Source organism: Oryzias latipes, chromosome 16 (assembly GCF_002234675.1).
Source record: "Oryzias latipes chromosome 16, ASM223467v1".
In the NCBI taxonomy this organism is placed as follows: Eukaryota; Metazoa; Chordata; class Actinopteri; order Beloniformes; family Adrianichthyidae; genus Oryzias; species Oryzias latipes.
Window position 1 is genome coordinate 19,753,288 of NC_019874.2, and position 13,010 is coordinate 19,766,297.

At 39.3% G+C, this 13,010-nt stretch overlaps 1 protein-coding gene across 1 annotated transcript in view; it reads left to right on the top strand.

Annotated features, from left to right (window-relative positions):
* Positions 1-17: 17 nt before the first annotated feature.
* LOC101165174 (voltage-dependent calcium channel gamma-4 subunit-like) overlaps positions 18-13,010 on the top strand; it is a 30,686-nt gene continuing 17,693 nt past the window's right edge. The window contains exon 1 of the mRNA XM_023963966.1: positions 18-331. The gene's annotated coding sequence lies outside the window, so the exon portion shown is untranslated. The remainder of the gene's footprint in view (positions 332-13,010) is intronic.

A 13,010-nucleotide genomic window follows, 5' to 3' on the forward strand; every position in this document is an offset into this window, starting at 1 on the left:
CATCCTCCCCGGGTACACACAAGCAGCGGGCACATCCACGGCAGACAAATCCGTGTTCAGTGACGTGTTTTTTGTATTAGCCTTTTTTTTTACGCACGTTCAGTTCTTCCCCAGTACAGACTGATTTCATGAATTCTATAGCTCAATCCCCCCTGAGGTGTTTCTCCTTTTTATTTTATTAATGCTAATCACCTCTTGTGTTTATCTTTTCATTTTCTGACTCCAGAGAAAGCCGTTATTAGCCTCTCCAGCGTCCGCCGCGTCTCTCCCTCCATCTCCTCTTTGGGAGTGCGTCGCGCCACGAAGCTCTGAATTTTTCAAAAAGCTGCAGGTAAGACCTCTGTTACTTTCTCTTAGGAATTGTGATTACAATCGGGCCGTTTTTTAACCTCACAGTTTAATGGATCGCTGCTCACTTACTGCAATTTACATGCCACATTGATTTGCTTCACGTTGCAACTTAGGCTACCTCACTCCTGCCAGCGCGCATTATAGAGGAAATTGCAGCAAGGAATAACAGTAATTGTCAGAGTTGTGCCTTGCCTCCTAATGAGTGTTTTTCATTTCCCACCTATTAGGATTGGCCTATAATTAGAGGCTGTGGTGTGTGCGTTCAGCAAATAGAGATTCATTTTAATAGCTCGATGGAAGCTGTGTGTTTCACCGCATCCAAAAAGCGTTCGATTTGAAATAGTGGGGGACCACCTCTCCAGATTGAGATGTCAGGGAGCGTGTGTGCGTCTTCATGCGCGATTTGCGTCCGAGTCCAGTGAGTTTCCACCGGTCGCTGGATGCTGGGCGTCCATTTTCCACCGTGAAGCCTCTGCAGGCAGGGTGATGCGTGCAGCCTCCCCTGGTAATGAATGCACCGCAGCCTGCATCACTTTAACGGAGTTTTGCATGCTGTCAGCTTTGCACGCCGTCAGCTCCATGAGTCTCGGACCTGCTCTGCACAGCCTCTCCTTCCATCTCAATGCGGTAAAAGCAACAGACTCTTGGCTCCATGTTTGAACCTGGGACCACATCACGACATGTAATGTCTTTAAGACTTAGTTTAAAGGGCTGCTGACAGAGGCAGTGGTAAAGGGCAGCAAGCATTCTGCATCATGTCAATCATTTTCCTTCCATCTGAATTGATGGTGGAATGTTTAAAAGTATGCATTGCAGTAGTGTTTAGTTTCTATGTGGAGTCAGCAAACAACATAATGGGAGGAGGATATCTCTTTGTGGCTGTGCCTCCCCTGACAACTCTGATTATTGCTTCTGGGATTGAATTATGGTGCAGCTTTGAAGTTTGCTGCAATTCAACGGGGTGTTTCAGGTTGTGTCCCTTCAGTTTTCCACAAACACTTTCTGAACTTGGTCAACCTGAACTCTCAATTCAACCTAACTTTATCTCCATAGTGACAATTATGAGGCTTTTTGTAGTTATTGCGTGTCTCAGTAACTCATACGGTACATGTTTGCGTTCTCATTGATCACTGACTGACAGTGCAAGTCGATTCATGCCTTTATGTGATCACTTTTTTCCCACATAGCCAGTGGAGTGTAAAGTATTACAAAAGTACTCAAGAAAGAAAAGTGTTACTTAAAAATAAAAGGATTCAGAAATAAAAAGGTTGCCATTTTAGAGTTAAAATGGGAAAAAATAGAAAAATGCATTAAAAAAAAGAGTAAAAATACAACTGAATTAAACTACGTTTGTATAAGTAAGAATTAAAACAAACAGATTTATGGTCTAGAACTTATAAAGACAAAACATATGTTTTAATAAGTATTGAAGCTTTCACTGATGGGTAGAATAAACTGCACAACAGTTTTGTCGATAGTTTTGCTGATATTCATACCTTTGTTTTCCTTTATTCAAGACAGAAAATCAAGTAATGTTTTTTTTTTTACCTCTGCTGCCACTTACATCCCTGCTGCTTTGCAAGCTTTTAAAACTGCAAGAGATTTTCAATTTTTGTTGAAGGCTCACTGATGGGTTCATCCATAGTTGCACAGTCAAAGCTGACCCAAATTAGACTATTTTCTCTGGCTGATGCAAATAATGACCCTTTTATGCAAATATCTCCTGATACTGTGCTGATATTATTGGACATCTCTAAAAATGATTTAAGGTTGCAAAGAAAAGACACTGTGTATGCATTTAGACTAAATCTACTAATCTACTCAAGTAAAAATATGGTGCCGTAAATATACTCTAAAAGTTGCTTAATTAACATTAGAGACATTTATGAGCTTTATTTTTTTATTTATGAGCTGCTGTATGAAGGGGCCAAGTTGCTCATCCTCTAAAAAGCATATTAGAACTTTTGAGCCTTTCACTTCCATGATATGATATTTGATGAAAACACGGCAGCGTTTCCTTTGATTGCTTGCCTTTGTCAGAGCATTGAGTCAGCGGTGACTGATATCTGTCGGCCCCGCCCCCTCGACCCCTTCACCTGCCACGTGCTTGCATGCTGTCTGTAGCGTGTGTGATGCTGCGCTTGGCCTTGATGATTGTCCCCGTGGATTTTGAATTAAATTCAGAACCCTGCTGTTGGCTCAGAGATCTGCTGTTTACTCTGTAAGGTGACTCACTGCAGTCGATAGTTGTGAGTAGCCCACACAGGTTTTCTCTGTGTTTCCAAATGGGAATCATCTCATGCTCAAGCAATCCACAGCTGCTTGAAATAATCTTTGTAATTTCAAGTTTTTTCTTTTTTTTTTAGGTCTCATTTAATTGCACTGTTTCACTCAAATTTCACAGTTTACTGGATGGTTAAGTCTGTTTTTCACTCCAGTTCTCTCTGAGGAAAAGCAGTTCTGCAACCATCATCAAATCTGTCGTGTAGCAATTGTTCAGAGGATCAATGCCTTTGCTGCTATTTTCTTGATGGTCTGAGGCTTCACAGTGCTCCCATCTCTCTTTAGTCAGTTTGATACTCAAGAGAAACCATTGCACTGTGCTGTGAGAGCTCAAAATATCTCACCTAAAATAAAACTGAGGATCATATTCAGATTTTGAAATCTAAACACCACATTTTCGTTGATTTATAAAGTGCTAAATCACAGCATCTGTCTGAAGGTGCCATACAAGGAAGGAGGTAAAACAATAAAAAAATAAGTAAAATCTCACAATTTAGTTACATCTCCATAGGGCCAAATGTTCATCATTTAAATGTATTGATTGCCCGATTAAGGAACCAACAGATTGTAGTTGTAATCACCTCTTGGAGCATAATACTGGCCGATAATAGATATAAGCAATTCCCTCCCCAGAAAAATGTTGGCAGAACCAGACTGAGAAAGATACATCTCTTTTGATCGTTTGGAGTCAGAAAAGACACGAAAATGACAAACACAAAAACACTGGAACATCCAAGTCAAAAGGAGAGTTGAATTTATGGAGGACAAGAACAGGCAGAGGAAAGGTGTGGCGAAAAAGGTGAGAAAACATGTCCAATGCATCTCAGAATAACCTCCAACAGTCTATGTCTGCTGTCATTTACAGTAACTAAAGGCCTGAATCAATGTTATCATCTGAGTTTTACTAGATTTTAATCTAGCGTTGAAGTCCCACTCCAAATCATCTTTTGATTAATTGTAAAAGCGTTCCCTGTGTTCTTTTAATTATGATTATGCCGTTTTTAGGATAGCTTATACGTCACACCTACTAGCTTGTTCAAACTGTATCTTTTCGTCTGCTCCTGATTCAAAACAACTTGAATAAAGAAATGCTCAGAAATACCCATTTGAACTTAATTTTCTCATAAATGTCACAACAACATGTTAATTAAAAACATCCAAAACACACATTTCATCAGATGTGGGTCTTTAAAGACAGTGGTGGTTTGCCTGTACTGAAACGAGGGTTGACTTCATATAACAGGAACCTAAAAGCTGAAGCCTCTGACCCCCACCCCCCATTCTAGTTTTTCAAATTCTAGGAACAATCATTATTCCTGCAGACTGGGAACAAAATGTTCTGTTTGGAAAGTATGGAGCAATGGGGTCTTTAGGATCAGCTTTAGTTCTTCTGTTTGAAACTTTGCAGATAAGCAAAAAAAAAAAAAAAGAAAAAGAAAGTAACAACTTAATTCTGGTCTAACAAATAGCCAAAGAACAGAAGCTAAAATTAGTCAAATAGAATCTGCAGATTCACTTCTCATCAGAACTCTGCAGCATTTTGGATCAGATAAAGCTTTCTTTCCAGAGAGAAGCAGCCACTGTGGACTAGTTCCTCTAAAAAACGCTGAGAAGTTCCTGATTGCAGCAGTGTAAATTAAAAAAAGAAAGTAACTTGATGTGTCTGCACAAAAAACTGATTCAAGGTGAGATTTGAGACCAAATAAATATTACCCAGTGGAAGTTCATTCAGTCTTCAGTAAAATGTCTGATCCTTTCACAAATGGTCTCCAAGTTGCTCCACTGGGACACAAAATAGAGGTTGAAATATGGTCATAATGCTGATTAAAATATGAACCTTTCTGTAACCAAACTGGTTTTACTTAAAGACCCACCCCAATAAGAAAACATGTTTTGGTGTTTTTGACCTATTCTTGTGGCATTGTTCTCATAATGGAAAACATATATATAAAGGAAATTGAGCTTAAAATAGCAATTCTGTGTATGTTTTTACTGTGTTGTGAATCAGGAGCAGACAAATACATCCATGTACGTCTTTGTTTACCTTGTCTGAGTTGATATCTGGCTCAAAACTGTATGGCTGGATAGCTCTGATATTGCTCACCCTTTTTGTGGCCTCTAATGCTAATTATTTCAAAGAAAAATAATTATCTATCCAAAGTTTACTGTTCCTGTAATAAAACAACGCTTTTGATTTATAGTTTGTTTTTCCTTTGCTCTTGCTGATATAATGGATTCAGTCTTTGGCCGATCTCTGTAGCATGATACACATCAACAAATGCCTGCATACTGTAGGTTTGCAGACATTTGTACCATTTTCATAAATGCCACAATTTCTGTCCAACAGGTCATGGGTTCACATCAGTGGGCTTATTTGCTTTGGCATCTTCACTGAGGATGATAGAAAGTGTTGGTTTGTACTGGATGGATGCCTTGTGTTGACTTTGTTGGACAGTTTTATAATGAACTTGCTTGGTTTCAGAGCACAAAAGCAGCATCCTTACATTCTGAGTATTTTGTTGTTTTTCATACTAAGTATTGGCTTTTAGTAAAAAAAAATGTTGCTCTTCTTGTCTGTTTTTTTCTTGAAAAGAACAGGCAATGGAAATCATGAATTAATAACAGTATCACAGTAATTCATTTGTAACATTTATGTAGTAGTATTTATAAATTTAAATATCATAATTGCATTGTTAGGGATTTAAAGCAAATTAAAGTATTTAGAACATAATTTATTTTTGTTAAACTAATTTTAATTCATTTAAGAAATTAATTTACTGCTAAAAGTTCACGGCACTAGTATATATTTTTTAACTTTAATCTTAAACTTCTTTTTCAAGTAACAATAATACATAAAGTTGTTTTGATTAAATGATTTATTTCATGCTTAAACCCAATTTCTTTTGCAAAATACTAACTGACCTGTAACGTAGTTTGCTTAAAGAATTATCCATGCACAGCAAAAACTATCTACAGCATAACTTCTTGTCATTTTAGAACTTTTTCATTTTTCCTTTGTACCCTAAAATTGTGGTTTTACAAATGAGCAAAATAATTGTTGCTGTTTTTAATCAAATACCTTTGACTGAAATTATGCATTTCCTTTTCCTAACAGATTGTTTAACCGTTGTGCTATCTTAGATGACCCCACCCTTACATTGACGTGTTCTCCCTACCATGACAAAGGTGGAAAGATTTCATGTAATCCATGGACACCAGTGAAGATCACAAATCATTGAAGAAAAAAGGTTCAGCACACTGTCTAGTGGGTCTAGATGACCCAACTCCCCATGTTAAAGTGCCTAGGAATGTACAAGGGTTACACTTTTACATGTCAGAAACATTTTAGAGCCACCATGTTTAAAGTAAATTCTGTTATTTGCATGATAGCATGGTGAACATGCATAAAAGAGTTTCCTGGATCTCAAAATAGATGTATTTACCTTTTTACTATTTCCAACAATTTCAGTGTAGTTACTGTGTGCACTTAGTTATTCACATCTCAGAGGTTAATAATTAGTTCACAAAGGTGTTACTGCTTTTTGTTAACTATGCTGTTTGATCCTACTTACCATTGCTGCACGGTCACAAAGTTATGGCAGTATTTGCATACCTATTTTGGATGTTTTTGAAGTTATTTGAGGTTTTGCATAGATGAGTCAAAGGGAATTAGACAGCTCAGATGCACAGATAACTGCAATAGTTTGCCACAACAGAAATTTGATGTCTAATTTAAATCAAAATTCAATTTTTGCTTAGTGGATTAAAATTCCAAATGGTCATGTCCATTTTGTGTTAAATTTGCTTGTGGAGGGTGCCGCTGTCAGTGAATGATGTGCACAATGCTTATGCGCACGTTTTAGGACACAGGTTCGTGGGGTCATGAGTATCAGGTCATTCAGAGACACTTTATTTTAAGAGCCTTTTAGACCAAAGTGTTGCTGTCACTGTTTCCTCAGGCAGTTCCACAAAGACAGGCAAATGCTTGATGACATTCAGTCTAAGGATTTTCCCGGACCTCTCCCGTTTGCTCTACAGAGGATCAGCTACACTTTGAAGCATTTTTTAAAACTGGCCTACTTTGACATTCTATTTAATAAACATGCAGCAAGAGTTTGTTTGCCCGTGGATTTCTTTTCTGTGCACCTGGATCTGTGTGAGTAAGAGTTGACATGTGTGTGTGTGTATAACCTGTGGATCCCAGCTGGGGGATTTCAGCCGAGAGCTCAGGTGTGCAACTCTCTGTCATGATTAAGGAGGTAAATAATCTCAGATACCTAGAGCAAGGACTCAAAATATTTATCTGTTTTCCTAACATTCCCTTCTGTCGTCTCAGAATAGAATACGCTGCTTGTATTTTTAGAATTGTCATCATAAGCAAGTGCAGTTATTGCTATGTTTGGTTCGGTAAGGCAGTGTCATTTTTCTCATCTACAGTTATAATATTCCTATATAAATTATATTTTGTGTTTTTATTTTTTATTTTTTTTTGTCTTATTTTAAACAATAGAAAAATAAAAAAAGATATATGTTACAACCAAATTAGCTGATTTGTAAAATTAAAATCCAATTTGCTTTGAGGTTTAAATCTTCTGCGTAGAGTTTGGCTGCTTTGTATAATAGGCCCCACTCAAAGAGTGGGCTTTTATTTTACAAAAACAAAAGACGCTTTCTGTGCTGAAAATGATTCATGCAGGTAGTTCTGATTACACCTGACATTTTCTGACAAGTGAAGGCCTCGTTCTGTAATCATCTCTGCAGCCGCTAACTCCCAAAGGAAGGCTCGTGGCCTTCTTTGCTGCAGTATGACCTGCTGCAACTAACCAGCCTCTAGATGGGCACATTTCATAGCTCTCTGCAGTTGCAGAGCACAGCATAACTGTGAAGATAAATCAGCCTTTTGGGAATCTCATCTTTGGAAAGCATTCATTTTTTTCTCAAAATAGCTTCTGTTTCCTAAAAATAAAATAAAATCAAGAAATTCTTTATGCTCTTTTTAAATATGATCACAAACCACAAAAAATGTCTGTTTACATAAAATGAAAAGATTTACCTTTTGTTAAATTCAGACAAGAAACATAAAAAGTGGATAACAGGTTAGTTAAATATTACTATCCTTCTAATAAAATGTTTTTAGGGAATTAGACTTGCACTTAAGGTATTAAACATTGTATATATCACGTTTGCTAATCAGTGACATTTTAAAACAAACAAAGTTTTTGCCATAAGACTGTTTTCAAACTGCTAAAAATGGAAAACACACTATGCTTTTTTAAATGTGTTTCAGATATAGCTTGGTGTTTATTCTCACTAGTTGTTAAAGTAGACCTTCTGACAAATTCTTACTCACCTACTATTAAAAAATGCTTTTTTCCCCTCATTTTTCCAAAAGCATTTCTGACACTTCTATTTTTTAACCATGTTTTTGTCGTGTTTTCTGCTTGTAAAGTTTTGAGATGTGTGTCAGGACTGTAGACTTTGACACATGAAACAAACACTTGTTAAATGCAGTGTTGTTGAGCAATGCAACACTTCAATATTTGACAGAATTTTCCTTGTATTTGGTCCTAGAGGCCATCCAAAATGAACATATAGGATACGTTTAAATCTGCCTTTGGTAGGACAAAAATATCACCCACTGAACCTGAGATAGCAAGGTGCATCTGCTGCCCCGATGTCGGTCAGGTAAAACAGAGATGGTCTTTTTGGTCCTTCTGTCTTAAATAATTATTTTTATATTCTGTTTTGTCAGACAACATAGCATAAAGATGATTGTACTTACCTTCATATAATCTGGTAGTGGCCAACAGTCTTCCTCTCAAGGTTTGCGCCTGCTGTGCTGCGTCACATCTGTTTTTGAGGTCATTTTATAGTTTCACTGTAATATAATCTTTTTTTTTCTGCATCGGACATCTTCCCAGTATTATACCTACAACACAGAGGACACAGATACAACAAGTTCATGTTCAAAGTCAGTTAAAAATCAGGGAATGGACTGACCTCATTTAGAGGGTAAAGAGGTAAAGTGATTCAGTAACTGTAGAAAATTGTGCTAAAAGGAGAATCGCTCCTATTGTGCAGGGAAAAGTGAACTTATGACCTAAAAAATGTTTAGTATCTGACAGCATAATTGCATTAAAATACATTACTTTTAAAATATTGGTTGAAAAAAAAGCATCTCAGAGTGAAAATGGGAGGATTAACTTTCGTTTTCAAGGCAAATTCTCAAAGGTCAATTCTGCACAGAACGACATATGCACTGCAACTGCTTTGCTTTGGTGTTTAATCATTAGGCAGTTACTCTGTTTTCATGTATGCAGCTCTACCACATCAGGAGTAAGACTCGGGATCTCGGGAGTAGAAGTGAAAGAAAATCAAAGCACTTTGATTCCACTGTCAGAACATTAAAACACTGACTGCTGGGTCATTTACCTTACAATCAATGCACACAGTATTTAAACCATGGAAAAAATTCAGGTGCCAGGCTGCAGAGACCATGTTCCCAAAAGTACCTTAAAGCCAGTTGCTCCAGGGCCTAGAGCTGGCCTCCTGCTGGTCTTCCAGAAATACTGCCTTTAATGCTGCTGATTACTTAGGTCAGGTGTGTTTGGCCAATAAATAGCGTCAACGGTTGGTTTTTTGGGGGTGTGATGAACTTGATCCAGTGTGGGTCCCTGGACAAGACTCCTTCGCCCAACTGCCAAACTATGTAGCCACAAGGGGTCCAAATCTGGGTTCCCCTGTGCCGGTCCCTAGCCGGTTGACAGCTGGTTTGCTGTGGCGGCCTTTGAAGGGATATGCCAAAAGGTGAACGACAATGGCAGGTTGGTTGGAAAACATGTAAGACACCTGCCCTCGAGGCCTGCAGTTTGACACCCCTACTTCAAGTGCCGTAAACTGAAGTGACAAAAACCCCTAGTGGCTTATTCAAGGAGCTATAAAGTCGAGCCATGCTGACGCTGAGTGACAATATTTATGTACTTTACACATAGGAAGCTGGCCAAGATGAATAGATTAACAAAACTTTTAGCAACCTCTAGCTCATTTCTTGTTTCATGCAGCAAAAACAATTACTGTTGCTATGATTTATTTATACTCTTAAAGTCCCTCTCCAATCATCTTTTAATTTATTGTAAAAGTATTCACAGTGGTTTTCATTTTTGATTATGACATTTTTAGGCAAAAATCAATAAAACTGTTTTTCTAGGTCAGGCAGTAGTTCATCAGAAATTTGCCTCTGGTGTGGAGTAAGCCTGCACTCATTTTCCATCATCCCTTTGTTTACACTCTCTCCCGCTTGCTTACAGCACCTCACACCCTCAATCTAACATTGCCATTGCAACAAAAATGGTGAGCAATATTGTAGCTTTCCAGCAATATTGAGCCAGATGCCAGCTCAGACAAGGAATGCATCAATACATACATGAATGAACATACATGAATGAATACATGAATCCATGTGTCTACAAGTGGATGCATCAGAATGGAGTGGAGCAGGATGCTTGTGGCGTGCCGAACATAGCACCTATGACACAGCTACAGGCTTTTTCAAATTACACTTGTTGTCTGCTCAGAACTGCAATTTAATATATGTTTTTCATAATCAGAAAAGAACATGTTAAAACAAAAAATATCATTTTTATTGAAATGACGATTTATCGTATTTCGGGCAGATACTCGCTGCAGTGTTTTACAGGTAAATAGTCTAGGGCGGTTCAGTTAATTAACTCACCTGCTCAGCGTCCTATTTAAGCCAGGTGCGCAGTTGTTCATTCTTTCTTACCTTCAGCGCTCATTCTTCGCCGGTCTCAGTGCCCGCGGGTCTCCGTCTCTTTCGGCGTCTTGCTGTGTTCCCACCGTTCTTCGGATGGATGATCCCCGTTTTTTATGATGTGGGGTTTTCGTTTCGCCGCGTCTGCTCTGCTTTGCAGTGATCCGCGGGCGGCTGACGGCGCACGGCGCGGTCGTTTCGCCGCGGTCGCGTGCATCTGCAGGGGGTGTGCTTTCCGCGATGTTCGGGATGTCCGTGGCCCCCGATCAGGGGCTGTCCGGGTCTTCTCGTCTGCCGTGGTCAGCCGACTTTCTGCGGTGAGCGGCAATCAGTCCTTTCCCGTGTAGTTTTCTAAGGCTGCGTTTTTCTTCCTGTTTACTTCGGTGACGTCACGCCCCTAAGGACCCTGGGAATTGTAGTTTTTTCTCCGGGTCCTTCTTGATGCACTTCTGATTCCTTTTCTGCTGCGTAGTTCTGCGTCGTCCGGTTGTTTTTTCAGGGGTTGTGGGGTCCTTTCTGTGGTTGTGAAGGCTGGCAGTCCTCGTTTGGACAGGTTTCTCATGCTGGCTGAATTTATCGTGGCTTTTTGCGTTTGTTTTTCTGTTGCTGTTTTGTTCTTTGGGAGCTGTGTGTGAATCTTATCTTTGATTTGATGCTGGCTTTATTATTATGGCGGTTCTTCTGTTTGTTTTCTTCGTTGTTGTAGCTGCTGGTTAGTTAGACTGTGAATCAGTGTCTCTTGGACCCGTCTCGGCTCTGTGGACATTTTTCCCTATGATTGGTCTCTCTTATGCAGCGTCTATGGCTCATTTTATTCACTCAGCGATCCTCGTTCATTGCCCCCGCACATTCTGCATCTGGTTCTGCTCCGCCTGTTTTTTTCCCTGCTCTGTGTACCCTACCTGCCCTGTCCTCAGGGACTTGCGTCGGCCGCATTAGTGAGTGTGTCGGTCTCGTCGCGGCCTTGTTTTTTCGGCTGGGGGTAGTTCGATTCTGGGCCGCGTGTTCCTGTTCTGGATTTTCGTGTTTTGCGTTTGATCTTTCCCTCTCTATGCCTGGAGTGGTTTTGTGATGACTGTTGTGTCTTCAGGCTCCCTCCACTTGTTCTCCTGTGTCTGCGCCTTCTGGTTTGGGGGAAAAGGATTTAAGAAGAGTGGTTTGTGTTTGTCCGGCCGCCAGAATCTACAGCTCTGATGGTTCTTAAGGGGTCGTCCGGTTGTTTCATCCTTGGAGATTATATTAAGGCTGTTTCAATATTGAATGATAGTATTGTGTCATCGGTTGACTTGGTTAATGTTTAAATAACACCTTGAGCAACTTCTACCCTGACCATAGGAAATATGTCACTGGCGCTCTCAAGCTTAGTTCATGAGTTAAATCTTGTGTCCGCAAGTCAGTCTTCGGTCTGCCTTTTCTAAGCAGATGGCACTCTGCTAGATGCATCCCCATTTAGAGGCTTGTTATACTCCGCCTCTGAATGCTTAAGGTTCAGTCTAGCAAAAATAATATCAAAACCTATGATCCCTCATGGCTCTCAAGTTCTCTTTTGCAGTATCCAGTCACCCTTGGCTAAATAAAAGATTTGAGAACCATTAATATCATATACAAGGCATCAAATCCAGCCGAGCTGTAATCCTCTGCTACGTGGGATGTTGACCTTCCTCATCTACAAATCTCCTTGGCTACTCTTCCCATCTACTACTCCTACTCCTCGATGGCCTCCTGAAGGTGCGTCCCTCTGAAACTGTCAAAGGTTACTTTTGTCATCATTGGAATATATAAAAAATTGGTGTTAAGATTTCGTGCAGGTCATATTTCACTATTATTTCACTGTTGGAATTTGTAATTATGGTGGTTTCTGGGGTGCGATAAATCCACAATGGGTCTTTACCTTAACTATCTACTAAATTTCACTTTCTCATATTTGTTTTTTTAAAAGCACTGTTATTTAATTTATCTCAATCATTTTGAAACTGATCAGTTTCTGGGTTATTTATATATTCTTGTCAAGACTAATACTGCTTTGTTTTTTTATCTATGCATCGCATCCTGAGCCTGCGAACCCCTACGCCCCGATCAGCTTCTCCGTTTCCAGGAAATGATGTCACCCATGCATTCCTTGATCTGGTGCTGCAACGATGACTGCTCGACGTACCTATTGCTGCACTGAAAGTGACGGGGCGTTGGACCTCCTCTGCATTCCAATGACACTTCTGACTGAATTAATTAATTAATGTCAACCGCATAATGAATGTAAATTCTTTGATTGTAGATGTTAAAAGAAGATTATAGCCAGGTGGAAGCCTAAAAAAAATTTAGGATGTTCTAAAGTGTATTATAGTATGCGATGGAGCTCAAAAGTTTTTTGGTTTCTAAGCGCAATTACGCCGATTAAGCTTCGGACATATGGCGTTGAGGTTGTTCTTGATACTTAGATGGAAACCTTCGAATAAATGGATGTTCTGAGCTCGTATTATGGTATGCCAAGTGGGGAAACATTATGGCAGTTAAGCTCGTTCGTAGTCCTGTCGTTGGATTAAGCTCGTTAAATAGTATACCAAATGAAATAACATTTATAGCTGTTAAGCTCGTTCTTAGTATTTGA